This window comes from Palaemon carinicauda, chromosome 13 (assembly GCF_036898095.1).
Source record: "Palaemon carinicauda isolate YSFRI2023 chromosome 13, ASM3689809v2, whole genome shotgun sequence".
Lineage (NCBI taxonomy): Eukaryota > Metazoa > Arthropoda > Malacostraca > Decapoda > Palaemonidae > Palaemon > Palaemon carinicauda.
In genome coordinates this window covers 132,218,685-132,245,411 of record NC_090737.1, presented here as the reverse complement: position 1 = coordinate 132,245,411, position 26,727 = coordinate 132,218,685, and the positions used below count along the sequence as shown (strand labels likewise).

Genomic DNA, 26,727 nt, shown 5'->3' with positions numbered 1-26,727 from the left:
GGGCTGACTCCTGGCATGAGTGTCTGAACTCAAGAGTTGCGCTTGCTATGAGGTTGGTGGATGCGCAGTAGCAGGTTCCTGAGGAACGAGTTGAGGTTCCCGAGGTGTGAGCTGTGAGCAATGAGGTAGAGGCTGCGCAGAACGCAGTAATTGTCTCGCGAGTTGAGGTTCCTGAGGCGCAAGGCTAAGGTGTTGAGGTGCTTGCCTTGAGGAGGGTTGAGGTCGCTGCAGCGAGAGCTGAGGAGTCTGACTCATGGATGGGAGAGGTTGTTGTACCTCAAAAGAGTGTTGCCTCACTGGTGGAACTGCAAGTGGAAGCGGAGGAAGTAAGGAATAAGCTTCCTGTTCCCATTGCTGAGGTTGCCTTAAGGAAGGCGGAGGGAGCTGCACACCACTGGAAACAGTCAACTCAGAACGTGCTAAGGTATCCTGAGGAGCCTCAACATCGTACGCCTGGCAGGCAGTACTGCGGTTAGGCGGAGCGATCGCAGGAGGAGGTGTAACCTTCTCAGCCTGACACTCACGCATCAAGACCGCCAGTTGTGACTGCATGGACTGCAGTAGAGTCAACTTGGGGTCTGCAGACACTAAGGTCTGCTGAGGTAAAGCCTTAACAGCAGAGATCTGTTGCGGCAGTACCTTACTCCTCTTAGGAGGAGTGCACTCAACTGATGACTGCGGCGAGTCAGAGCTGATCCAATGACTGCAGCCAGGTTGAGCTCTTGAGGTCTGGACTCTGCGCTTGAGTGGTCTTGAGACCTGAGTCCAACGTTTCTTGCCTGACAACTCTTCAGCAGAAGAGTAAAAGACGGGCTCAATCGTCTGCAGGTGGGAGTGACGGTCTCTAGAAGACACGCCCGCAACCACCGAGGATACTTCTGTGCGCCGATCAAGGCCTGCCGAACCCTTTTGCCCTTCGACATTGCTTCTCCCCTGGGCTTGGGAGCTTGCAAGAGGTCCCGGACTGGGAGGACGACTGGCACGCACAGAAGTACCCTCACGCACCACACTGACACTGACACTAGCACTTGGCACTGCACTGACACTAGCACTCGTCATAGCACTGGCACTAATACCACCCACTGCACTCTTGACCTTAAGTTCCTTGACTTCGGCCATAAGAGACTTATGATCACTAACCACTGACTCTACTTTGTCGCCTAAAGCCTGAATGGCACGCAAAACAACAGACATATCAGGTTGAGGGCAAATAGTAGGTTCGGGGGTAGCCACTACAGGGGGAGGAAAAGGTAGGGGATCATGAGGTGAGGAAAAAAGTGAAGAGCGAGAAGAACTCCTCCTAACTCTCTCTCTCTCTAACTTGGTTGAATACTTAAGAAATCGGACAAAATCAAGTTCCGAAAGTCCGGCGCATTCCTCACATCGATCTTCTAACTGACAGGGCCTTTCCCTACAGTCAGAAAAAGCGGTGTGAGGATCTACCGAGGCCTTCGGAATACGCCTATTACAAGACCTACATCGTCTATGTGGAGGGGCTTGTGAAATGTCAGACATCTTGAATCAAAAGAATTAGCCAAGTGGGGATTCCAAATCAAGCAAAAAGATCGTTAACCGTTAATCAGGACTAAATAATAGCTATCTAAGCTAATATAGAAGTTTTCCAGTAAAGCGACAGCCGAAATCTGAGAGAAATACTTCACCAAAAGCCGTGAAAATACTCCAAGATCATAAGCGTATCCCAGAACGTCTTGCCGGAAGCACGACAGAGGAAAAATTGAGGAGGTGTCAACAAGAAGTACTGTAGTACCTGGCCACAGGTGGCGCTGGTGAGTACACCCCTTTCTAGTATTGTGATAGCTGGCGTATCCCTCCATAGAATTCTGTCGGGCAACGGAGTTGACAGCTACATGATTATCGGGTAAGTTTAATATTGAAAAAAAGCAAGTCCCTCGACTATTATATATCTCAAATTACTCTTTAGACTCTAGCTATGAAGTTAAAAACAGATTATGTCATTACTACAGACTATTCTACGTAGAAATAAGGTCACCAAAACTCATAGTTCATAACCAATAATGATTATTCACATTTTACTTGGGACGCATTTTAAAACTAGAATCACGTGACTAAACCAATAAGGCGACAGTTTTAGTAAGAAACTAAACAACATTTTACTTAGAGGACTGACATTTTAAAACTAGAATCTCGTGAGTAAACAAATAAGGCGACAGTTTTATTAAGAAACTGAACACTTGACACTGCACACAAATCTCTACCGCTATTTTTCAGTCTTGAGAGCCGGAGAGGATTATGAAAACTTCTGGTGCGGTTTTCTCATTTACCATCTACTAACAGCAAATTCTTGATTTTCTCCCAAGTTCTTGTCTAAAGCATTATTTAAGTTAAAGATTATTTTTTAGCATTATTCTGATATCATCGAAAGAATGATAAAAGTTCTGCCAAGATTACGCGTTACTAGTAGCGAAAGCGACACTAATACCCCACCTGTGGTTCCAAGTGCCGACTGTAGTATTAAAAGATCGTTCGTGTGACAAAGCTCTCCTACATACCGTTGGAGACAATATTAATTAAAGCTAACCTTCATAGACTAAGCGCTAAGAGATACTCATAAACCTCTGCAAAAGAAATTTGCAGTATTGACAAAGCTTACTAGTACGAGAGAAGTAGAACACCTCATTGAAAAAAAACTCCATATTATGGTTTCCTTAATTCTGCAAGAAACTCTTGAATGTTGGCAAAGTACATTTACAAGATTGATGCAAGTGTTGTGCAATTATGGTCTAGACTGGAGTTTTATACCTTTTATTTGAATAGGAATTTCAATAGCAAGTAGAGGCTATAACGCAGTTTGCAGAGTAAAGCTAAATAAAGACGTAACGTTATACTGTGGCAGTAATTTGTTCCTATGTAATAAACTTTGCATTAAAATATGTTGAAATAAAGAGTAAAACCCTAATAATATGCAGGACATTAGCTGCCTTTGAATTGACAGTTTAGCCAGGGACTGATATTAATGAGTAATTGTCTGGACAATTAGGTAGTGAATTAGAAGGCTAGAGCATATAGTTAAATCCAAGTTCACTAGATATGAATTAATTGAACTTATACTCAATCAAACACAAAAAATGAACAACCCAACAGATTCACAATCAGGTTCACACAAGCAGAGACAATCTACACCCAACACAGTAGATATTAGATGTAAAACAACAACTAAGCCTTCTATTTTATCAAGTTTAACTTAACTAATCAACGAAATTAATGTGCATTCACGAATTATACTTACAGCAAATAAAACACCACACAATAGAGAAATATTTGCCTGGGAAAGTTTTCCCCTGCCATGCAGCTGCCTCTTAGTCAGCTACATGTTAACTCGAAGTCGAGCCGGAGAGAACTGACTACCTTGTTTTTAGAGAAGTCAGAAGTAAAGACATGGGCATATTTCTAAGGACAGAATAGGAAGACAATTGCAAAAAACAGCTATAAGAGTTGTATCTTCCTTTTTTCAGCTTTCAAATTCACTTAACCGTCAGTTGCAGTAGTTTCATAGTTATATTTCCTAAATTTTAATATATTCCTATTTTAAACGGATATATAAAACAGGTGACTAAAAACTGAATATATATTTATATATATATATATATATATATATATATATATATATATATATATATATATATATATATACATATATATATATATATATATATATATATATATATATATATATATATATATGATAGGAACAAATCATATTTGAAATTTTACAGTTTTCCTAATCGAACTTTAATAAATCACAAATGATAGTGATTGGTTTTGTTAAATGCGTAGTGAAACATGGAATTAAATATGACTCTATTTTGTTATATATTTTTTGTTCTTTATGATCCCTTTCATTGTAATTATATAAACACACTATTTATCAAAATCATCGTCATCATCTCCTACACCTATTGACGCAAAGGGCCTCGGTTAGATTTCGCCTACCATCTCTATCTTGAGCTTTTAAATCAATGTCTCCATTCATCTTCTCCTACTTCACGCTTCCTAGTCCTCAGCCATGTAGGACTGGGTCTCCCAACTCTTCTAGTGCCTTGTGGAGCCCAGTTGAAAGTTTGGTGAACTAATCTCTCTTGGGGAGAGCAAAGAGCATGCTCATACCATCTCCATCTGCCCCTCACCATGATCTCATACACATATGGCATTCTAGTAATCTCTCTTATAGTTTTGTTTCTAATCCTCTCCTACCATCTAACTACCAACATTCTCCTGAGGACTTTGTTCACAATTCTACAGAATCTGTTTGATATTTCTTCATTGTCATGCAACGACTCATGAACACACCGTAACAACGATCTCAATGAACTGATATATAGCATGATTTTTTATGCAATTTCAGGCGATTTAGTTTCCAGATTTTACTTAACCTAGCCATACTCTGATTTGCTTTTATCAATCTTTCATTAAACACAAATTCTAAAGACCACGTATTAGAGATCAAAGTTGCTAAATATCTAAATGATTCCACATCATTAATCATTTCTCCTTCCAATGATATTTTATCTTCCCTTGATTCTACCTCATTAATTCTTTCTCTTTAAAATGAAATTTCATCTTCCCTTTATTCCACCTTATTAATCATCCCTCCTTCCAATGATATTTTATCTTCCATTGCATAATCCGTTGTCATTATCTCTGTCTTTCCTCTATTTATCTTGAGCCCAACCTCATGTGATATTTCATGCATTCTGGTAAGGAAGTTTTGCAAGTCCTGTGGTGTTCTGCTAATAAGGAAAGCATTATTAGCATACTCTAGGTCAGGTAATTTCCTGTTACCAATCCAGTCCAATCTTCCTCTGCCATTCCCAACTGTTCTCTGCATCACAAAATCCATGAGGAGCATAAACAACATAGGTGACAACGTATTCCCCTGAAGTACTTCACTGTTCACTCGAGAGTCATTAGATAGGACTCCACTAACATTAACTTTACACTTATGTTCATGAACAAACGATCAAATTTACATGTTTAAGAGGAACTCCATAATAAAGCAAGACTCCTCAAAATTGTCTGTTGCATACTATCAAATGCCTTTTCATAGTCCATAAGTGCCATCAAAAATGGATTCTATAATTTACATATTGCTGTACATGTCTTAAAATGAAAATTGGTCAGTACAACTTGAAACTTTTCTAAATCCTGCTTTTTCATCTCTCAGCATTTCATCAATCTTTTTCTCTTGTCTCTTTAGAAGGAGCATACTATATATTTTCATGACATCTGACATAATTGTGATGCCTCTGTAAACATTGCAATCAGTCAGATCTCCCCTATTTTTTGCCATTTTTACCAACACTCCTGGCTCCCATTCTTCAGGTTTTGCCTCTATGCCATATTCTACAAAAAGATCTTGTTAGTATTCTGGGAGTTGCTTCATTACACGAAATATTACCATTCGAAGCATATTCACATAATACTGCTCAATTTTCATATCAAAATACCAGTCTCTCTCTCTCTCTCTCTCTCTCTCTCTCTCTCTCTCTCTCTCTCTCGTCTATGCCCATAATTCAGGATTTTCAAGCAATTTCTCCTATTGCCAATTTTAGTAGTTTGTAAATTTAGTTTTTTCATTATCGATAGAGATATTAATGTGTCTTATTCTCTGATTAGATTTGTTACTCAAATTATGATTGAAATATTTTTGTAGATTTATATTAAAAAGACCATGAAGGTACCCTTTTGTAGGATAAGAGTTAGAAAACACAAGATTTTTTTATAATATTTTATATAGCAGACAGAAAAGTTTAGTGAATGAGTTTGGAAGCAACAAAAGTTTTGAATATTTATTAACATTATTTTATAGAATATGGTTCTTAATGTGTGTAAAGTGGCTGGAAAGCACTTTTCTTTGCAATTTGAATACTTCAGTAATTATTTTCCATTAGAAATCATATATATACTATTGGTGTCTGCTGTGTTCTTTTTGCCCGCCAGTCTTTGTCAGCTGAACGAGCAGAGATTGTGGGCTACTCTATCCGGTTGCACTGTTGTTGCCAGATCCTTGCCCACTTCTTGACATTCCTCGTTCTGCTTACCCAATGAGATCTGGTATCACTTTTTCCCTCGGACTTACTCTGTAGTTTGGATATGCCTTTACCAATTATGTGGTATATGGTGAGTGATCAAGGGTGTAGATGACTTAATAGACTGCTCGATCTGGTAACCGAGAATTCCAGTCAAATCTGAGTGACCAACCTGAATTTGCCCCTCTAGTGTTAGAGGCTCAAATTTCAGAAAAACACAAATATCCAAGGATATACCTAAGTATATAAAACTTAAAACTAAAACTTGCTACCATGCAGATGGTACTCAAGGAAAATGCCAAGTAAACAGGTTAATGTTAACCAAAAACGATTTTACTTCTGGAATCATATGCCTAAAAGTTTCCTTCCTTGCTATAACTACAGAAACTAGAGAGATAGTTTGCTCTTATCAAAATGTTTTAGTAAAAGGTCTCCACCAGGGACTACCCAGTTGAACAATCAACCCTTTCCCAAGCAATTTGGACCCACGCTCCAGGTGACTATTTCCATTCCCTGCTTAATTACGGTTTTTCTCAACTTAACTGCTTTAAGAAGAAAAATTTCTAAACCCCTTCCCCACAGGCTGCAAATGCAGGGTGGGCACTCCTGATTTGCACATTATTCTGTTGCTTTGAAACTTTCCATATCAAACAGTTTCAGGCTGGAATTAGACAATCAGAACTAAGACTTTACCAGGCCATACGTCGAGCAGAGAGCAAAGTACCCTTCGATGGTTTACCAGAGTTTTATAGTCTATGGCTTCATCTACACTCTTCGTAACCCATACAACAAAATTTAGTGACTGCCCGCCATGCATTTGCCATCGTATGGAAGGGGACTGTCCAAATTTAATTACAATAACATAGTTACATTCCGATAAATTAAGATCTTGATATAGAGCTAAGCAAAATTGCTTTTTATTGCTAAAGATACAACAATGGTAATAAGCTGGTTATTATTGCCGCCCAAACTATTTTCATTGGATTCAAAATGAAATTTTAGAGTTCAAAAGCTTTATTTTATTATATAAAAGTCGAAAGGTTTTTAACAACCGGTTCCGGGTGGATTTCCACAACATTACCAGGTGCCATTGAATGCATGAAACTCCAGAAAATTTTGATAAATTAAGATTTATTTGTCCCCAGACTTTTTCAAGACTACACCAAATTACATTAAAATATTTATTACTCAAAACTCAAGAAAGGTTTGGTAATGTTTCCGTAATGTTTCCGTATAGTTTGGGGCCGAGGAGTCTTGCAAGATGTCCAAACTGGGCTAGTTTCTGTACCAACATAGATTTGAGATAGTTTACTCTACTTTTACTCTACTTTTACTCTACTTAAAGGTTAGAATATTATACTTAAACCTCAGGTAGACATAGATCTTTGGGCCATTATACACACAAGGAATCATAATACTAGTAAGTGGTTAGTGTTTTTTTATTTGACTTCACTTATTTATAAAAAATATTTATGAGCTCCTGAAAGTTTACAATAAAAGTACTACTAAATCTTGTTTAAAGATTCTTTTTCTTTTTCTTCTTACCTAATATACATTGTAAATCAGACTAAAAGTCCTGTCCACACGATCGAGCATGCACGACGGGCAAACAATGATGCCAGGGCACAATAGTTTGTGAAAATGAGGGTTGTTGAAGTCAGAAGCAGGAAAAGTAAAGGCAGTGATCTGGCAACAAGTATGATGCCATATCCCTGTCTGTGGTTTTCCCCGCCTCTGACAATATTAACACTCATTCTTACTAACGAATGTGGTCTGGTATCACTGTTTGCCCGTCGGGCATGCTCGATTGTGTGGACAGGGCTCAGGCCTCCTACTAGTTTCAACTTTCGGATTAGCCAGGTCTCATGACATATTCTGGAAAAATCTCTAGAATTACTAGTTATGATATCCAATACATTGGATATGGTGCAAAGCCTACTAGTTTAAACTTTCGGAACAGCAAAGATTCAGTCATCACTTGCGCCTTGTCTCTAATTTAGACTTACATAATTAACATCCAATGATTTGGATGTGATGCAAAGCTTCCTACTAGTTTCAAACTTTCGGACTAGCTAAGCCTGGTGTTACAATTCTCCTACCTAGAATTACAACACAGATCCTTATTAGGTGACAGGTTAATGAAGATTAAAGTTACTTCTTCCACAAAGCTTTCTGAATAATCACCGATCGAAGATATATAAAGTTTAAAATATGTTGTGCAGTTAAAAGAGCAAAATTACTATCAAAATACCTATAAACTAAATTTCGACAAAAAAATCTGTTAAAACTGATCCTTTACACAGGGGGTAAGGGAAAGTTTCATCATAATACCAAAAGGGTCTCAAGAAGGCTAATACTGCTGCGCAGATTTATATTAGCCTTAAGGAGATCAAAATTTATATATGAAAGCTACGCGAATTTATAAAAAATTAAAGGAGACTTTATAATGCACGTAATACTGTCGTAGATATGAAATTAGAATAACTTATTGGAACCATTATATTAAGTAAATAGAAAAATTTATGCAACAGAAACAATGACATTAAACATTGAACAAACATTACATCCAGAAGGCCCAGTGCAGAAAGAAAAATATACAAAACTTCTAAATTTGAACAAAAATTAACTGGTTTCCGTAATCGCCCAGTTTTAAAATTTACGCCAAAAAATTTATACAAAAACTAACATTAACCAGTCACTATTCAGTAGCTCATTCAGTCAGGTTTTCCCATTACTAGCAGGGGTAACCGAGAACCTGAACAGTGTTAGAAAGTCCTACCTTGAACCCTAACTTCATCCTTAGTCCTAAAAATGTTGCAAAATCTTAAAATTTAAATTCCTAAAGAAATTTCACATGCACCATCTCGCACGCAAACTGAAATTTATACATTCAAAGATTTTGCAATGAACTAACCTAAACCTTACATAAAACCAGTACAAACATTTAACTGTATTATTGTGGAGTCTCCAAGAACCCTGCGCTAAAGGTAACAGGCAGGGTTGCAATGTTCCCGAAGTAAGGATCCATGTATTTAAGAGAGCCTGCCAATCTTTAAAACCTTGCAGCCTTTCGGTTCTTTGAAGTCTAGAAGAACACTTCTGAGCATTTGCTGGAAGAATCTGCTACCAATACCTTGTTGAACAAAGTCTGGACCTGAAAAAAGTAAAAGGTTGTAGTGCAAGGTCACAAAGCTAGCCACTAATTACCAATTAAAATACAAAGTTCTAAATTAACAGATTTATTTAAAATATAACCTGGAAGTAATAATTAACTATTAAAATCAAATCACCATAATGTCAATAAACAATGTTCTCCCGATATACCGACAATTGACCTTTATTATGCTATAATTTTAACTATCAATACAGAATGTCGAAATGAATACCAGTAAGAGTAGTAGGCACGTAACAGAAAATTTTGAGTTAAATATTTAATAAAGGATGCATCCAAGAGCTCTTCAGTTTTAGGCTTCAAAAAGTCTAAACGGCAAATTCTATACAATAGCTCCGCTAGCAAGTTAAGTTACAGTGCTTTCACTAAGTCCAAGGCGCAGTTGGATACATAAATCAGAACCGGCGCAGAATTTAGAAGTGGTTTAAAAATAAATATTAAACCCACCTCCAAACAAACCAAGTCCCTCGACTTTTATGCATCTCAAAATTGCTCTTCAGACTCACCTCTCATGTTAAAAAGAGATTAAGTCATTACTGCAGACTATTCTACGTAGAAATAAGGTCACCAAAAGTCATAGTTCATAACCAATAATGATTATTAACATTTTACTTGGGACTCGCATTTTAAAACTAGAATCAAGTGACTACACCAATATGGCAATATTTTCACTAATACACCGAACTAAAATTTACTTAGGACTAGCATTTTAAAACTAGAATCACGTGACTAAACCCATAAGGCGACAGTTATAGTAAGAAACTAAACAACATTTTACTTAGAAGACTGACATTTTAAAACTAGAATCACATGAATAAACAAATAAGGAGACAGTTTTACTAAGAAACTGAACACTTGACACTGCACACAAATCTCTACCGCTATTTTTCAGTCTTGAGAGCCGTAGAGGATTATGAAAACTTCTGGTGCGGTTTCTCATTTACCATCTACTGACATCAAAGTCTGGATTTTCTGTTCTTGTCTAAAGTGTTATTTAAATTATAAAGATTATTTTTCAGCACTATTCTGATATTATCGAAAGAATGATAAAGTTCTGCCAAGATTACGTGTGCGAAAGCGACACTATTTGCCCCACCTGTGGTTCCAAGTGCCGACTTTAGTATTAAGAGATCGTTCGTGTGACAAAGCTCTACTACATACCACTGGAGACAAAGCACTAAAAGATACACAATCCTCTGCAAAAGAAATTTATAGTATTGACAAGCTTACTAGTACGAGAGAAGTAGAACGGCTCATTGAAAAAAAAACTCTCCATATTGCGGTTTCCTTAATTCTGCAAGAAACTCTCGAAATGTTGGTAAAGTACCATTTACAAGATTGATTGAAAGTGTTGTGCAATGGTCTAGACTGGAGTTTTATACCTTTTATTTGAATAGGAATTTCAATAGCAAGTAGAGGCTGTAACGCAGTTTGCAGAATAAAGCTAAATAAAGACGCAACGTTATACTGTGGCAGTAATTTGTTCCTATGTAATAAACTTTGCATTAAAACATGCCGAAATAAAAAGTGAAACCCTAATAATATGCAAGATATATTAGCAGCCTCAAGACTAATTTGATGAATGCACACTAAACAGTTCCGAGAGCATCCAAGCACTATTTACACCATGACTAGTTTAAGAAATTAATTGTTTAGCCAGGGACATATTAATGAGTAATTGTCTGGACAATCAGGTAATAAATTAGAGAAATAGAAGGCTAGAGAATATAGTTAAAAAAAGCTCACTCGATATGAATAGAACTTTTAATCAATCAAACAAACTCACAAAATGAACCACCCAACAGATTCACAATCAGGTTCACACAAGCAGAGACAATCTACAACCAACACGGTAGATAATAGATGTAAAACAACAACTAAAGTCCTCTAATTTATAGTCTAACTTAACTAATCACTGACATTAGCAATATGCATTCACGAATTATACTTACAGCAAACAGAACACCACACAATAGAGAAATTTTTGCCTGGGAAAGTTTTCCCCAGCCATGCAGCTGACTCTTAGTCAGCTACATGTTAACTCGAAGTCGAGTCGGAGAGAACTGACTTCTTGTCTTTGGAGAAGTCAGAAGTAAAGATATGGACAAATTTCCATGGAAAAAATAGAAGACAATTGCCCAAAACAGCTATAACAGTTGTATCTTAATTTTCATCTTTTAAAATCACTTAACCGTCAGTTGCAGTCGTTTCATTGTTATATTTTCTGAATGTTATTATATCAATATTTTGAATATATTAGTAAAACAGTGACTCAAAATGAAAATATAGATATAAACAAAATATCAAAAGAGTCCTATTTGAAATTTTATCATTTTCCTAATCGAACTTGAATGATTCACAAATAATATTGATCGGTATGTTAAATGCGTATTGAAACATGAATTTAAATATAATTCTATTTTGTTTTATATATTCTAGCTCTTTATAATCCCTTTCATTGTAATTATATAGACACACTATTTATCAATATCTTCGTCATCATCTCCTATGCCTATTGACGCAAAGGGCCTCGGTTAGTTTTCGCCTGTCATCTCTGTCTTGAGCTTTTAAATCAATACGTTTCCATTTATCTTCTCCTACTTCACGTTTCATAGTCCTCAGCCATGTAGGACTGGGTCTCCCAACTCTTCTAGTGCCTTGTGGAGCCCAACTGAACTTTTGGTGAACTTATCTCTCTTGGGGAGTGCGAAGAGCATGCTCAAACCATCAACATCTGGCCTTTACCGTGATGTCTTACATATATGGCATTCAAGTAATCTCTTTTAGTTTTGTTTCTAATCCTCTCCTATCATCTAACTACCAATATTCTCCTGAGGACTTTGTTCTCAAATCTACAAAATCTGTTGGATATTGCTTCATTGTCATGCAACGACTCATGTTCACACAGTAACAACGATCTCAATAAACTGATAAATAGCATGATTTTTTATGTAATTTCAGGCGATTTGGTTTCTAGATTTTACTTAACCTAGCCATTGTCTGGTTTGCTTTTATCAATCTTTCATTAAATACAAATTCAAAATACCATGTATTAGAGATCAAAGTTGCTAAATATCTAAATGATTCCACCTCATTAATCATGTCTCTTTACAATGATATTTGATCTTCCCTTGATTCCACCTCATTAATCCTTTCTCTTTAAAATGACATTGCATCTTCCCTTAATTACACCTCGTTAATCATCCCGCCTTCCAATGATATTTCATCTTCCATTGCATAATCCATTGTCATTATCTCTGCCTTTCTTCTATTTATCTTAAGCCCAACCTCATGTGATATTTCATGCATTCTGGTAAGGAAGTTTTGCAAGTCCTGTAGTGTTCTGCTAATAAGGAAAGCATCATTAGCATACTCTAGGTCAGCTAATTTCCAATACCAATCCAGTCCAATCTTCCTTTGCCATTCCCAACTGTTCTCTACATTACAAAATCCATGAGGAACATAAACAAGATAGGTGACAACGTATTCCCCTGAAGTACTTCACTGTTGACTGGAAAGTCATTTGATAGGACTCCACTAACAACTTTGCACTTGTTATGCTTATAAACAGACGATCAAATTTACATGTTTAACAGGAACTCCTTATTAATGCAATACTCCTCAAAATTGTCTGGTGCATACTATCAAAGGCCTTTTCATAGTCCAAAAGTGCCATAAAAAATTAATTCTATAATTTACATATTGCTGTACATGTCTTAAAATGAAAATTGGTCAGTACAACTTGTACCTTTTCTAAATCCTGCTTTTTCATCTCTCAGCTTTTCATCAATCTTTCTCTCTATTCTCTTAAGAAGGAGCATACTATATGTTTTCATGACAACTGACGTAAGTGTTATACCTCTGTAAACATTGCAATCAGTCAGATCTCTCTTTTTTTGGCATTTTCACCAACACTCCTAGCTCCCATTCATCAGGTTTTGCCTCCATGCCATATTCTATAAAATAATCTTGTAAGTACTCCGGGAGTTGCTTCATTACTCAGAATATTTCCAATCATGGCATATTCACATAATTCTGCTCAATTTTCTTACCAAAATACAAGCCTCTCTCTCTCTCTCTCTCTCTCTCTCTCTCTCTCTCTCTCTCTCTCTCTCTCTCTCTCTCTCTCTCTCTCTCTCTCTCTCGATTTTTCAAGCAATTTCTCATATTGCCAATTTTAGTAGTTTGAAAATTTAGTTTTTTTTTCATTATTGAGAGATGTTAATTTATCTAATTCTCTACTGATTAGATTTGTTACTCAAATTATGATTAAACGATTTTTGTAGCTTTATATTGAATAGAACATGAAGGGACCCTTTTTTAGGATACGATTTAGAAAACCCATAAGATTTTTTTTATAAGATTTTTTATAACAGACAGAAAAGTTATGTGAAAGAATTTGGGAGAAACAAAAGTTTTGAACCTTTATTAACGGCATTTCCTAAAATATGGTACCTTAAGGTATGCAAAGTGGCATGTGGCCGGAAAGCACCTTTCTTTGCGATTTTAAAACTTCAGTAATAATCTTCCATCGGAAATCATATATACTATTGGTGTCTGCTGTGTTCTTTCTGCCAGCCAATCTTAGCCAGCTGAACGGGCAGAGATTGTGGGCTACACTCCATCTGTTATCATTGTTGTTGCCAGATCCCTGCCTGTGGTTTTCCCACTTATGAAGTCATTAATCCACGTTCTCATTACCCAATGAGATCTGGTAACACTGTTCGTCCCTCGGGCTTACTCGAGTGTGGATAGGCCTTTACCAATTAAGTGGTATAAGGTGGGGAATCAAGGGTGCAGATGACGTCAAAGACTCCTCGATCTGGTAACTGAAGCCCTGTCCACACAATCAAGCATGCCCAACGGGCAAACAGTGATACCAGGCCACAATAGTTTGTGAAAATGAGGGACGTCAGAAGCGGGAAAACTTAGGGCACGGATCTGGCAACACTGATACCAGATCCCTCTGGTTTTCCCGCTTCTGGAAGTCATTAACCCTCTTTCTTAGTAACTATTGTGGTTTGGTATCACTTTGCCCGTCTGGCATGCTCGATCGTGTGGACAGGGCTTAAGTGAGAAGTCCAGTCAAATCTGAGTGACTGCCCTGAATTTGCCCCTCTAGTATCAGAGCCTCAAATTTCAGACCAAGACAAAGGACCCATAGATATACCCAATTATATAAAACTTAAAAAAAAAAAAATTAATACCATGCAGATCGTATTCAAGGAAAATACCAAGTAAACAAGCTCATGTTTACGAAATAAATTTTACCTCTGGAATCATATGCCTGAAAGTTTCCTTCCTTGCTATAATTACAGAAACTGGAGAGATAGCTTGCTCTATTAAAATGGTTTAGTAAAAAGTCTCCACCAGGGACTACCCAGTTCAGCAAGCAAAACCTTTTCAAATCAATTTGGACCCACGCTCCAGGCCACTATCTCCCATTCTCAACATCTGCATTAAGATTTAGAGCTTTTTAAGCCCCTTCCGCACAAGGTGCAATTGCATGGCAGGCACTCTTGATTTGCCCATTATTCTTTTGCTTTGAAACAGTTACCAGATCAAACAGTTTCAGGCTGGAAGTAGACAATCAAGCAAACTCATCTTTGCCAGGCCAGATGTCGAGCAGAGAGCAGCCTGGCAAAGTACCATTCGATGGTTTGCTTAAGAGTCTCATGTCTATGGCCTCATCTACACTTTTAACCCATACAACAAAATTGGTTAGAGACTACCCGCCTTGCATTGGCCCTCGTATGTAAGGGACTATCCAAATGAAATTACTATATCGTTAATTCCAATAAATTAAGATCTTTATATAGATAAGCAAAATTGCTTTTTATTGCATAAGATACTCTAGTGGTAATAAGCTGGTTATTACTGCAGCCCAAAATACTTTCATTGGATTTGATAAATAATTAAGGAGTTCAAAGTTTTGAATTAGTATAGAAAAGTCGAAAGGTTTTAACCAAACTGTTCCGGGTGTATTTATTTCCACAACCTTTCCAGGTGCCATTGGATGTAAGAGACTATTTAAAAATTTTATAATATTTTTTTTCACATATTTTTTTTCACGACCAAATTACAAGAAAAATATTCATTACTCCAAACTTGTATAAAGTCTGGTAAGGTTTCCTTATAGTTTGGGACTGAGGAGTGCCAAAGATAGCCAGACGACGTTGTAGTTACTGTACCACCTCATTTGAGAGTAGTTGACACCACTAAACATTGAATAGAATATTGTCCTTTAACCTCAGGTGGTCATGGATCTTAAGTACATTATACACAAAGGAATCATAATACTAATAAGTGGTTAGATTTTTTTATTTGACTTAATTTAATTACAAAAAATATTTATGAGCTCCTGTAAGTTTACATTTAAAGTACTAGTAAATCTTGTTTAAAGACTACTAATACTTTAGCTTCTTACCTAATATACATAGTAATCCAGACTAAGCCTCCTACTAGTTTCAACTTCCGGACTAGCCAAGTCTCATGCCTCATTCTGGTATCAGTCTCCAGCCTAAAATTACTAGTCATAATATCCAATACATTGGATATGGTGCAAAGCCTCCTACTAGTTTCAACTTTCGGACCAGCCAAGTTTTATGTCTCACTCTCGAGTCATGTCAAGAATTTAGAATTACATAACTAATGTCCAATACATAAGATTCCATGCAAAGCCTCCTACTCATTTAAACTTTCGGACTTGCCAAGCATGGCGGTGCCGACGCTCTCATCAGGAATTACAAAACTAGTTCTTGATTCTGTGACAGGTTAATGAAGGTTAAAGTTACATCTTCCACAAAGCTTTCAGAAATCTCTCCAATCAAAGGTTTATAAAGGGAATTTATATATATATTTTTTTTTTTTTGGTGCAGTTAAAAGTAACAATGATTTTCAAATTAAATTTAGCTAAAAATTTTTTAATTAAAACTGATCCTTTACACAGGAGATAAGGGAAAGTTTCATCATAATACCGATAGGGTCTCAGGAAGGCTAATACTGCTGGGCAGATGTATATTAGCCTTAGAGAGATCAAAATAATTTAAACAATGAAACACACTAATTTATTAAAAAAGAAAATTAAGAGACTATAATAAGTGTAATAATATTTCTGCAGATACTGAACTTAAATAACTTATTGGAACCATTATATCAAGTAAAAGGAAAAATTTATTCAATAGAAACCGACATTAAAAATTAAACGTTACATCCAGAAAGCCCAGTGCAGAAAAAAAAAAAAGAGAAATCTACAAAACTCTAAATTTGAGCAAAAATGGACTGGTTTCCGTAATCGCCCAGTTTTAAAATTTACGCCAAAAAATGTATGCAAAAACTAACATTAACCAGTCACTATTCAGTAGCTCATTTATTCAGGTTTTCCCATTACTAGCAGGGGTAACCGAGAACCTGAACAGTGTTAGTATCCCTAACTTCTTCCTTAGTCCTAAAAATGTTGCAAAATCTTCAAATTTAAATTCCTAAAGAAATTTCGCATGCACCATCTCGCACACAAACTGAGATTTATACATTCAAAGATTTTGCAATGAACTAACCTAAACCTTACATAAAACCAGTACAAACATTTGACTGTATTATTGTGGAGTCTCCAAGAACCCTGCGCTAAAGGTAACAGGCAGAGTTGCAATGTTCCCGAAGTAAGGATGCATATGTTTAAGAGAGCCTGCCAATCTTTAAAACCTTGCAGCCTTTTGGCTCTTTGAAGTCTAGAAGAACACTTCTGAGCATTTGTTGGAAGAATCTGCTACCAATACCTTGTTGAACAAAGTCTGGATCTGAAAAAGAAGAAATAGGTTGTAGTGCAAAGTCACAACGCAAGCCATTAATTACCATTAATTATCAATTAAAATACTAAGTTCTAAATTGACAGATTTATTTGAAATATAACCGGGAAGTACTTTCCTATTAAAATCAAATGACCATAATGTCCAAAAACTGTTTTCCCGATTAGCCGACAATTGCCCTATTTTAATATGCTATAATTTTAATTATCAATATAGAAAGTTGAAAATACTACTAGTAAGAGTAGTAGGCATGTAATAGAAAATTTTGAGTTACCAAATATTTAATAAAGGTTGCATCCAAGAGCTTTTCAGTTTTAGGCTTCAAATAGTCTAAACGGCAATTCTATAAAACAGTTCCGCCAGCAAGTTATAAAGTTTAAGTGCTTTCACTAAAAAGATGAAGTCCAAGGTTCAGTTGGATACATAAATCAAACCGGCGCTGGGTCTAGAAATGGTTTAAAAAGCGAAAAATCTATTTTTGGGTGAGATGGCCATGTCGTCCTGATGGAAGTTCCTATAGGGTCGACCTCTTCCTTTACGACGTCTGGGGCTTGAACTTCACCCTGGGCTTCTGCCAGGAGGTCTTCCTCCAGACGCTCATCCACGACAGACATCCTGTCATCTAACTGGATGTCTTACATAGCGACCGAGACTTCAGCATCCACCTGGATCTGAACTTAGGGGATCTCCTCTTGAGGCTGGGGAATCACTGCATCAGCTGATGCCTTAGGGAAAAAGATACGCCCTCATCTTCTCACTTGGAAGATAAGGTCCAGAGGTGTTCTTCTGGAAGCCCCTTACCCAGGTACGAAGCTTCTCCCTTGCTATATCCCTTGATTCCGCCATCCTAGGGGAATCAAAGGCCTCCGTAATTAGATTAATGCACAGTACATACCCGAGTGTCCCAATACCGGAGATCACCCTTGGAGACAGCGCATGCTGCGTGTCTCCTACCAAACTCATGTCCGCAGAGGCTCTTGCTGCGGACGTTGCAGAAGACACTTCCGCACTTCTGAGGGTCCTTCTGTAAAGAGAAGAAATTTCCAAGAGTATCAAGTGAACTATGTATCACTGGATATGCATAGTATAGCATAACAATACAGAAAGGAAAGACACACACTTGTGTTTCCCTCACAACCCATTGTTGCAGCCTTCCAGATAATAAAATCAAATGGTTAATCTCTTCTAGAGTAACCAATGCAAAGTTTCCAGAGGAAACAGGTGGAGCTCACACCTAAGCAATGATTTTAAAATCCTGGATAATAGACAGGAAAGAACTCACTTTCCTATCTGTAGGGCAACAGCAAAGGACTTGTGCAAGAAAACACAAAAGTGTTAGAACACACAGTGCTGTACCAAAACCCATACTATAGTTTTCTTCTTAAAGTATATGTTATACTGAAGAATACTGGTACAGTATAGGAGGTTACGTGCCGGCCGGCACACACCATAACTAGCTTTAAAGTATACTACTTAACAGCTATAAGGCGGCAGAATGCTAGTTCAAATGCATGTGCCGGCTGGCAACAGCCAATGCCGGCCGGCAATGACTGCCGGCCGGCAACTACACAAGGTAGTGCCCAGCTGCTGGCCACACTCTTGGTGACCGGCAGACAAGGGCTGACATTAGCCGGCCGGCAAAGGTACAGGACCGATGCCAGCCGGCAGCAAAAGAACCAGAGGACTACAACCGCGCGGCTGCCGGCCTCATAGGCCGGCAGCCGGGTCGGGTACAGCACTAGAAGAAAAACAGAATGGATGCCGGGATAAGAGTGTACACTACCTCCAAGCCCGGCAATCCGAAAGAGTGCAAATAAGGAAGAGGAGAATCTAATTCAGGCTTCCTGACCAATGCCGTCTGACTCTGCAGGCCGGCATGGATGAGGGACCAAGGGAGGTCTGGGTAGCACTCAAAGCAGAAGACCCTTGCCGGCCGGCAGCTCTGCCGGCCGGCAAGGGACCGAGTCAATTCCACATCCTAACCTATTCTAGGTCCAGATGTAGAAAGACGTACAGTACTGTAATGGCTAGGCCATTACGGAGATAGAGGGGGAAGGGACAAAAGAGGGTCCTACCAACCTTGCTTAGTGACGGATCACCCGCAGCCAAGAAACTCATCTTAGCCTAAGGGAGATCCAAGGGGGGAGGCCAGCAATACTTGCCAGCTCCCAGAGCACCAAAGCAAGGAAGGTGTTGCTACTCCCAGGGAAAGAAACTTATCCTCCCCCGAGAACAGCAACAAGGACTAGTCTGGTAGATCACAAAAGAAGGAATCATATCCACAGAAACCTTCGGTAGTGACCTAAGGAGGCTAAGCCACCTTTGTCTGTGTCAGGCCAGCGAGGGAGACTCTACCCCAAGCCAGACAAACACAGACTCAAGACTAAAAAACTCTGTTGTTCTGTCCCTCTTTGAACCAGACTTACTGGAACAGGAAGGTACAGTAACACCCCAGTATAGTTTTATCGAAAATTAATTCAGATAAACCACTTAGGGATAAGCCCAAGGCTTAAACAGAGGGAAAGTGATTGCATACCTTCTCCGAAGAAAAGAAAGCAACCGGGGAGTATGAGAAAGTATACTAAGGCTCCATAAGCAACTTAGCCCAGGCACCAAGAGAATCGATTACCTAAATCACCGAAACTCACTCGTATACTATCTTGGAAATATTCCACACAATCTTAAATATGTTATTTTCATTAGTAAAATAAATTTTTGAATATACTTACCCGATAATCATGTAGCTGTCAACTCCGTTGCCCGACAGAATTCTACGGAAGGGATACGCCAGCGATCACTATACTAGAAGGGGGTGTACTCACCAGCGCCACCTGTGGCCAGGTACTGCAGTACTTCTTGTTGACACCACCTCAATTTTTCCTCGGTCCACTGGTTCTCTATGGGGAGGAAGGGTGGGTCAATTAAATCATGATTATCGGGTAAGTATATTCAAAAATTTATTTTACTAATGAAAATAACATTTTTCAATATTAAACTTACCCGATAATCATGTAGCTGATTCACACCCAGGGAGGTGGGTGAAAACCAGTGTACATGTATATCAGTAACCAAGTATCCAGTATTTCATATTATCAGTTATTCAAAATAACAATGAAATTATAAGTACCTGGTAAGGAAGTCGACTTGAACCATTACTCTGCCTTTAATAAGTTAGTCTTCCTTACTGAGCGCAGCGTTCCTCTTAGGAGGCTGAACAACCCTAAGGTGCTGAAGTATAAAGGGCTGCAACCCATACTAAAGGACCTCTACACAACCTCTAACCTAGGCGCTTCTCAAGAACGAATTGACCACCCGCCAAATCAAACAGGATGCGGAAGGCTTCTTAGCCTACCGTAACAACCAAAAAACAACAATAAAAGCATTCAAGAGAAAGGTTAAAAAAGGTTATGGGATTAAGGGAATGTAGTGGCTGAGCCCTCACCTACTACTGCACTCGCTGCTACGAATGGTCCCAGGGTGTAGCAGTTCTCGTAAAGAGACTGGACATCTTTCAGATAAAATGATGCAAACACTGACTTGCTCCTCCAATAAGTTGCATCCATAATACTCTGCAGAGAACGGTTCTGTTTAAAGGCCATCGAAGTGGCTACAGCTCTCACTTCGTGGGTCCTTACCTTCAGCAAAGCAAGGTCTTCATCCTTCATGTGAGAATGAGCTTCTCTAATCAGAAGCCTTATATAATACGAAACCGCGTTTTTGGACATAGGCATCGAAGGTTTCTTGATGGCACACCATAAGGCCTCTGACTGTCCTCGTATAGGTTTTGACCTTTTAAGATAATATTTCAGAGCTCTGACAGGGCAAAAAACTCTTTCTAGCTCGTTACCCACCATGTTGGAAAGGCTAGGAATTTTGAACGATCTAGGCCAAGGACGTGAAGGAAGTTCATTTTTAGCTAAAAATCCGAGCTGTAAAGAACATGTTGCTGATTCGGATGTGAATCCTATGTTCTTGCTGAAGGCGTGAACCTCACTAACTCTTTTGGCTGTCGCAAGGCAGACGAGGAAAAGAGTTTTGAGAGTAAGGTCTTTGAAGGAAGCTGACTGGAGAGGTTCGAACCTAGGAGACATAAGGAATCTTAAGACTACGTCTAGATTCCAGCCTGGAGTGGACAAACTACGTTCTTTAGAAGTCTCGAAAGATTCAAGGATGTCTTGTAGGTCCTTGTTGGAGGACAGATCCAAACCTCTGTGGCGGAGAACTGAAGCCAACATACTTCTGTACCCTTTAATCGTAGGAGCCGAAAGAGATCTAACATTCCTAAGATGTAATAGGAAGTCAGCAACTTGGGTTACAGAGGTATTGGTAGAGGAAACTGCATTGGCTCTGCACCAGCTTCGGAAGACTTCCCACTTGGATTGGTAGACTCTACGAGTGGATATCCTCCTTGCTCTGGCAATCGCTCTGGCTGCCTCCTTCGAAAAGCCTCTAGCTCTAGCGAGTCTTTCGACAGTCTGAAGGCAGTCAGACGAAGAGCGTGGAGGTTTGGGTGTACCTTCTTGACGTGAGGTTGACGTAGAAGGTCCACTCTTAGAGGGAGAGTCCTGGGAACGTCGACCAGCCATTGTAGTACCTCTGTGAACCATTCTCTTGCAGGCCAAAGGGGAGCAACCAGCGTCAGCCGTGTCCCTTCGTGAGAGACGAACTTCTGAATGACTCTGTTGATGATCTTGAACGGCGGGAATGCATATAGGTCGAGATGGGACCAATCCAGCAGAAAGGCATCCACGTGAACTGCTGCTGGGTCTGGAACTGGGGAACAGTACAAAGGGAGCCTCTTGGTCATGGAGGTGGCGAACAGATCTATCGTTGGCTGACCCCACAAGGTCCAAAGTTTGTTGCACACGCTCTTGTGAAGGGTCCATTCCGTGGGGATGACTTGATCTTTCCTGCTGAGGCGATCTGCTGAGACGTTCATATTGCCCTGAATGAACCTCGTTACCAGTGAGAGGTTTAGACTTCTTGACCAAATGAGGAGGTCCCTTGCTATCTCGTACAGCTTCCTCGAATGGGTCCCTCCCTGCTTGGAGATGTAAGCCAAGGCTGTGGTGTTGTCGGAGTTCACCTCCACCACCTTGTTTAGCAGGAGGGACTTGAAGTTCATTAAGGCCAGATGAACTGCCAGCAGCTCCTTGCAGTTGATGTGAAGCGCTTCCTGTTCCTTGTTCCATATTCCCGAGCATTCTTGTCCGTCCAAGGTCGCGCCCCAGCCCGAGTCTGATGCGTCCGAAAAGAGATGAAGATTGGGGGTCTGAATCGCTAACGATAGACCCTCCTTGAGAAGGATGTTGGTCTTCCACCACATGAGAGTAGTCTTCATCTCTTTGGTGACAGGAATAGAGACCTCTTCGAGCGTCAATTCCTTGTCCCAGTGAGCTGCTAGATGGAATTGGAGAGGGCGGAGGTGGAGTCTCCCTAACTCGATGAACAGGGCTAACGATGACAGGGTCCCTGTTAGACTCATCCACTGTCTCACCGAGCAAATGCTCCTCTTCAGCATGCTCAGAATGCACTCTAGGGCTTGGCTGATTCTTGGGGCCGACGGAAAAGCCCGAAAAGCTTGACTCCGAATCTCCATTCCCAGGTAAACGATGGATTGGGAGGGAATAAGCTGGGACTTCTCTAAGTTGACCAAAAGACCCAGTTCCTTGATCAAGTCCAAAGTCCAGTTGAGACTCTCCAGACAGCGACGACTTGTGGGGGCTCTTAACAGCCAGTCGTCTAAATAAAGGGAGGCTCTGATGTCCGCTAAGTGGAGGAATTTTGCAATATTCCTCATCAGACGCATAAACACCATAGGCGCTGTGCTTAGGCCAAAACACAGGGCTTGGAATTGGTACACAACCTTCCCAAAAACGAATCTCAGGAAAGGTTGGGAGTCTGGATGAATAGGAACGTGAAAGTAAGCGTCTTTCAGATCCAACGAGACCATCCAGTCCTCCTGCCTGACCGCTGCTAGGACCGACTTCGTAGTCTCCATAGTGAACGTCTGCTTGGTGACATAAGCATTGAGCGCGCTGACGTCCAGCACCGGTCTCCAACCTCCTGTCTTCTTGGCCACCAGAAAGAGACGGTTGTAGAAGCCCGGGGATTGATGGTCCCGGACTATCACCACTGCCTTCTTCTGTAACAGGAGCGACACCTCCTGGTGCAATGCTAGCCTCTTGTCCTTTTCCTTGTAGTTGGGAGAGAGGTTGATGGGAGAAGTGGTCAGAGGGGGATTGCGACAGAATGGTATCCTGTAACCCTCCCTTAGCCACTTGACAGACTGGGCGTCTGCACCTCTTCTTTCCCAAGCTTCCCAGAAGATCTTGAGTCTGGCTCCTACTGCTGTCTGGAGAGGAGGAGAGTCAGTGTTTGCCTTTCGAAGGCTTGGGACCTTTCTTAGACCTGCCCCTGAAAGCGTCTGGACGGGTACTTCCTCGGCTGGGGGCTCTGCCACGAAAGGGCGGAATAAATCTTGTAGCAGGAGTATCGGCCACTGGGGTGCGGTAAGTTCTAGGAACCGAAGGAGCAACCTTAGCCTTACGGGCTGAAGAGGCCACAAGGTCACGAGTGTCCTTCTGAATAAGGGCCGCAGACAATTCCTTGATAAGCTCCTCAGGAAACAGGAACTTAGAAAGCGGAGCAAAAAGTAACCGAGACCTTTGACAAGAGGTGATACCAGTGGAAAGGAAAGTGCACAGTTGTTCCCTTTTCTTGAGTACTCCCGAAACAAACATGGAGGCAAGTTCGCCGGACCCATCGCGAATTGCTTTATCCATACAGGACATTATAAGCATGGCCGAATCCTTGTCAGATGGGGCAGTCTTCTTGCTCAAGGCCCCCAGGCACCAGTCGAGAAAATTGAAAATCTCAAAGGCGCGAAAGACACCCTTTAAGAAGTGGTCTAAGTCGGAAAAGGTCCAGCAGACCTTAGAGCGCCTCATAGCCGATCTACGTGGAGAGTCAACCAAACTTGAGAAGTCAGCCTGGGCAGAGGCAGGGATTTCCAAGCCTGGTTCCTCTCCTGTGGCATACCATACGCCCGCCTTAGAAGTCAGCTTAGTGGGAGGAAACATAAATGAAGTCTTCCCTAGTTGCTGTTTGGACTGCAACCAATCCCCTAACATTCTTAAAGCTCTCTTAGAGGATCTAGCAAAGACGAGCTTAGTGTAGGCCGACTTAACAGGTTGCATGCCTAGAGAAAACTCTGATGGAGGAGAGCGAGGGGTAGCAGAAACAAAATGATCCGGGTAAACCTCTCTGAAAAGAGCCAGGACCTTGCGAAAGTCAATGGAGGGTGGTAGCGACTTGGGTTCCTCCACGTCCGAAGAGGGATCATCAAGGTGCGCAGCTTCCTCCTCAGAAACCTCATCACCTGAGTGTTGAGAAGCGAGAGGTAAAGTTACAGCGGTGTGCTGAACAGCAGAATCCTGACAAGCGGGTGCATAAACACTTGCGGTCTCATCCTCAAGTCTCTGTTGAAGAGGATGAGGGCTGGTAATGACAAAGTCATGAGGCTGGGATGAAGGAGGTTCTGCGGAGGTTTGAGGAGCAAGTGTGGTGAGAGGCGACTGAAGTAAAACCTGAGGTTCAGGCTGCAAAGACTGGTCAAGTAGAGGAGAAGGTGGTAGATGCATGCGTTGAGGTGGCTGACTCATTGCATGAGGTTCCTGTCTCAAGAGTTGCGCTTGCTTCAAGGGTTGAGGTGGTTGCGCAGTAAGAGATTCCTGTCTCACGAGTTGAGGTTCTTGAGGTGTAAGCTGCGAGAGTTGAGGTGGCGGCTGCGCAGAACGCGACTCCTGTCTCACGAGTTGAGGTTCTTGAGGAGCTTGCCTCGAGAGTTGAGGTTGCAGCTGCGAGAGCTGAGGTGGCTGCCTCAAGGATGGTAGAGGTTGTCGTACCTCAAGAGGTTGCTGCCTCGAGGATGGTCTTACAGCAAGAAACTCTTGCCTCAAAGGAAGAGGAGGTTGTAAGGCATAAGACTCCTGTCCCCATTGTTGAGGAGGTTGTAGCGTGGTAAGAGATTCCTGCCTTAAGGAAGGTGGAGGTTGCTGCACAACGCTGGTAACTGGCAACTCCCAACGCGGTAGCTCACGCATGGAGGTAGCTTGAGGAACCTCAACTTCGTACGTCTGGCAGACTGGACTGCGGAGAGGAGGAGCGCTCGCAGGAGGAGGTGTAACCTTCTCTGCCTGAAACTCACGCATTAAGACCGCAAGCCGTGACTGCATGGACTGCAGCAAAGCCATCTTGGGATCAACAGACGATGAGGTCTGTTGAGGCAAAGCCTTAACAGAAGTTGAGGTCTGTTGAGGCATCGCCTTACCTCTCTTAGGAGGTGTGCAGTCACCTGATGACTGCGGCGAGTCAGAGCTAGCCCAATGACTACATCCGGGTTGAACTCGTGAGGTTTGGACTTTACGTTTAAGAGGTCTTGAGACCTGAGTCCAGCGTTTTCTCCCCGAAAATTCTACTGCAGACAAGGGAATTAAAGGCTCAATCGTCTGAGAGTGGAAGTGACGATCTCCGTAAGATACGCCCGCAACCACCGAGGATACTTTTGTGCGCCGATCAAGGCCTGCCGAACCCTTTTGCCCTTCGACATTGCTTCTCCCCTGGGCTTGGGAGCTTGCAAGAGGTCCCGGACTGGGAGGACGACTGGCACGCACAGAAGTACCCTCACGCACAACACTGACACTGACACTAGCACTCGGCACAGCACTGGCACTACCACTTCCCACTGCACTTTTCACCTTAAGTTCCTTGACGTCCGCCAAGAGGAACTTGTGGTCACTCACTACCGACTCCACTTTATCACCTAAAGCCTGAATGGCACGTAAAACATCAGACATATCAGGCTGAGCACAAAAAGTAGGTTCGGGGGTAGCCACTACAGGGGGAGGAAAAGGTTGAGGATCATGAGGTGAGGAATAAAGCGAAGAGCGAGCCGAACTCCTCCTAACTCTCTCTCTCTCTAACTTAGTGGTATACTTTAGGAATCGAACAAAATCAAGTTCCGAAAGTCCGGCGCATTCCTCACATCGATCTTCCAACTGACAGGATTTTCCCCTACAGTCGGAACAAACGGTGTGAGGATCAACCGAGGCCTTCGGAATACGCCTAATACAAGTCCTACATCGTCTTTGGGGAGGGGCTTGAGAAAGGTCGGACATCTTGAATCAAAGAACAGTCAAGGGGGATTCCAATTAAAGCAAAAGATCGTTAACCATTAATCAAATCAATATAAAAGCTATCTAAGCTAATAGACAAGTTTCCAGTATAGCGAAAGCTGAAATCTTAGAGCAATACTTCACCAAAAACCGTGAACAAGACTCCAAAATTATAAGCGTATCCATGTATGTCTTGCCGGAAGCACGACAGAGGAAAAATTGAGGTGGTGTCAACAAGAAGTACTGCAGTACCTGGCCACAGGTGGCGCTGGTGAGTACACCCCCTTCTAGTATAGTGATCGCTGGCGTATCCCTTCCGTAGAATTCTGTCGGGCAACGGAGTTGACAGCTACATGATTATCGGGTAAGTTTAATATTGAAAAGTATAAAACATAGCCAAAAGCTTCAATAAAATTTTAATACAGTCGGAAAAACCAAAATCATGCATGAAGTACTAGGACCAAACGACTAGGCTACATGGCCTAGCGTAGGCCAGAATGGCGAAT

The 26,727-nt window shown here is 40.7% G+C and overlaps 1 long non-coding RNA gene across 3 annotated transcripts in view; it reads right to left on the bottom strand.

Annotated features, from left to right (window-relative positions):
* LOC137652438 (uncharacterized) overlaps window positions 1–26,727 on the bottom strand; it is a 57,845-nt gene that overhangs the window by 20,621 nt on the left and 10,497 nt on the right. Inside the window, exon 1 of one of the 3 annotated variants that reach the window (XR_011046284.1) lies at window positions 3,269–3,375. The exons of the other annotated variants lie outside the window; for them this stretch is intronic. This is a non-coding gene — a long non-coding RNA (uncharacterized lncRNA). Of the gene's footprint in view, window positions 1–3,268; window positions 3,376–26,727 lie in introns of those variants that run through there. 3 annotated transcript variants of the gene reach the window in all.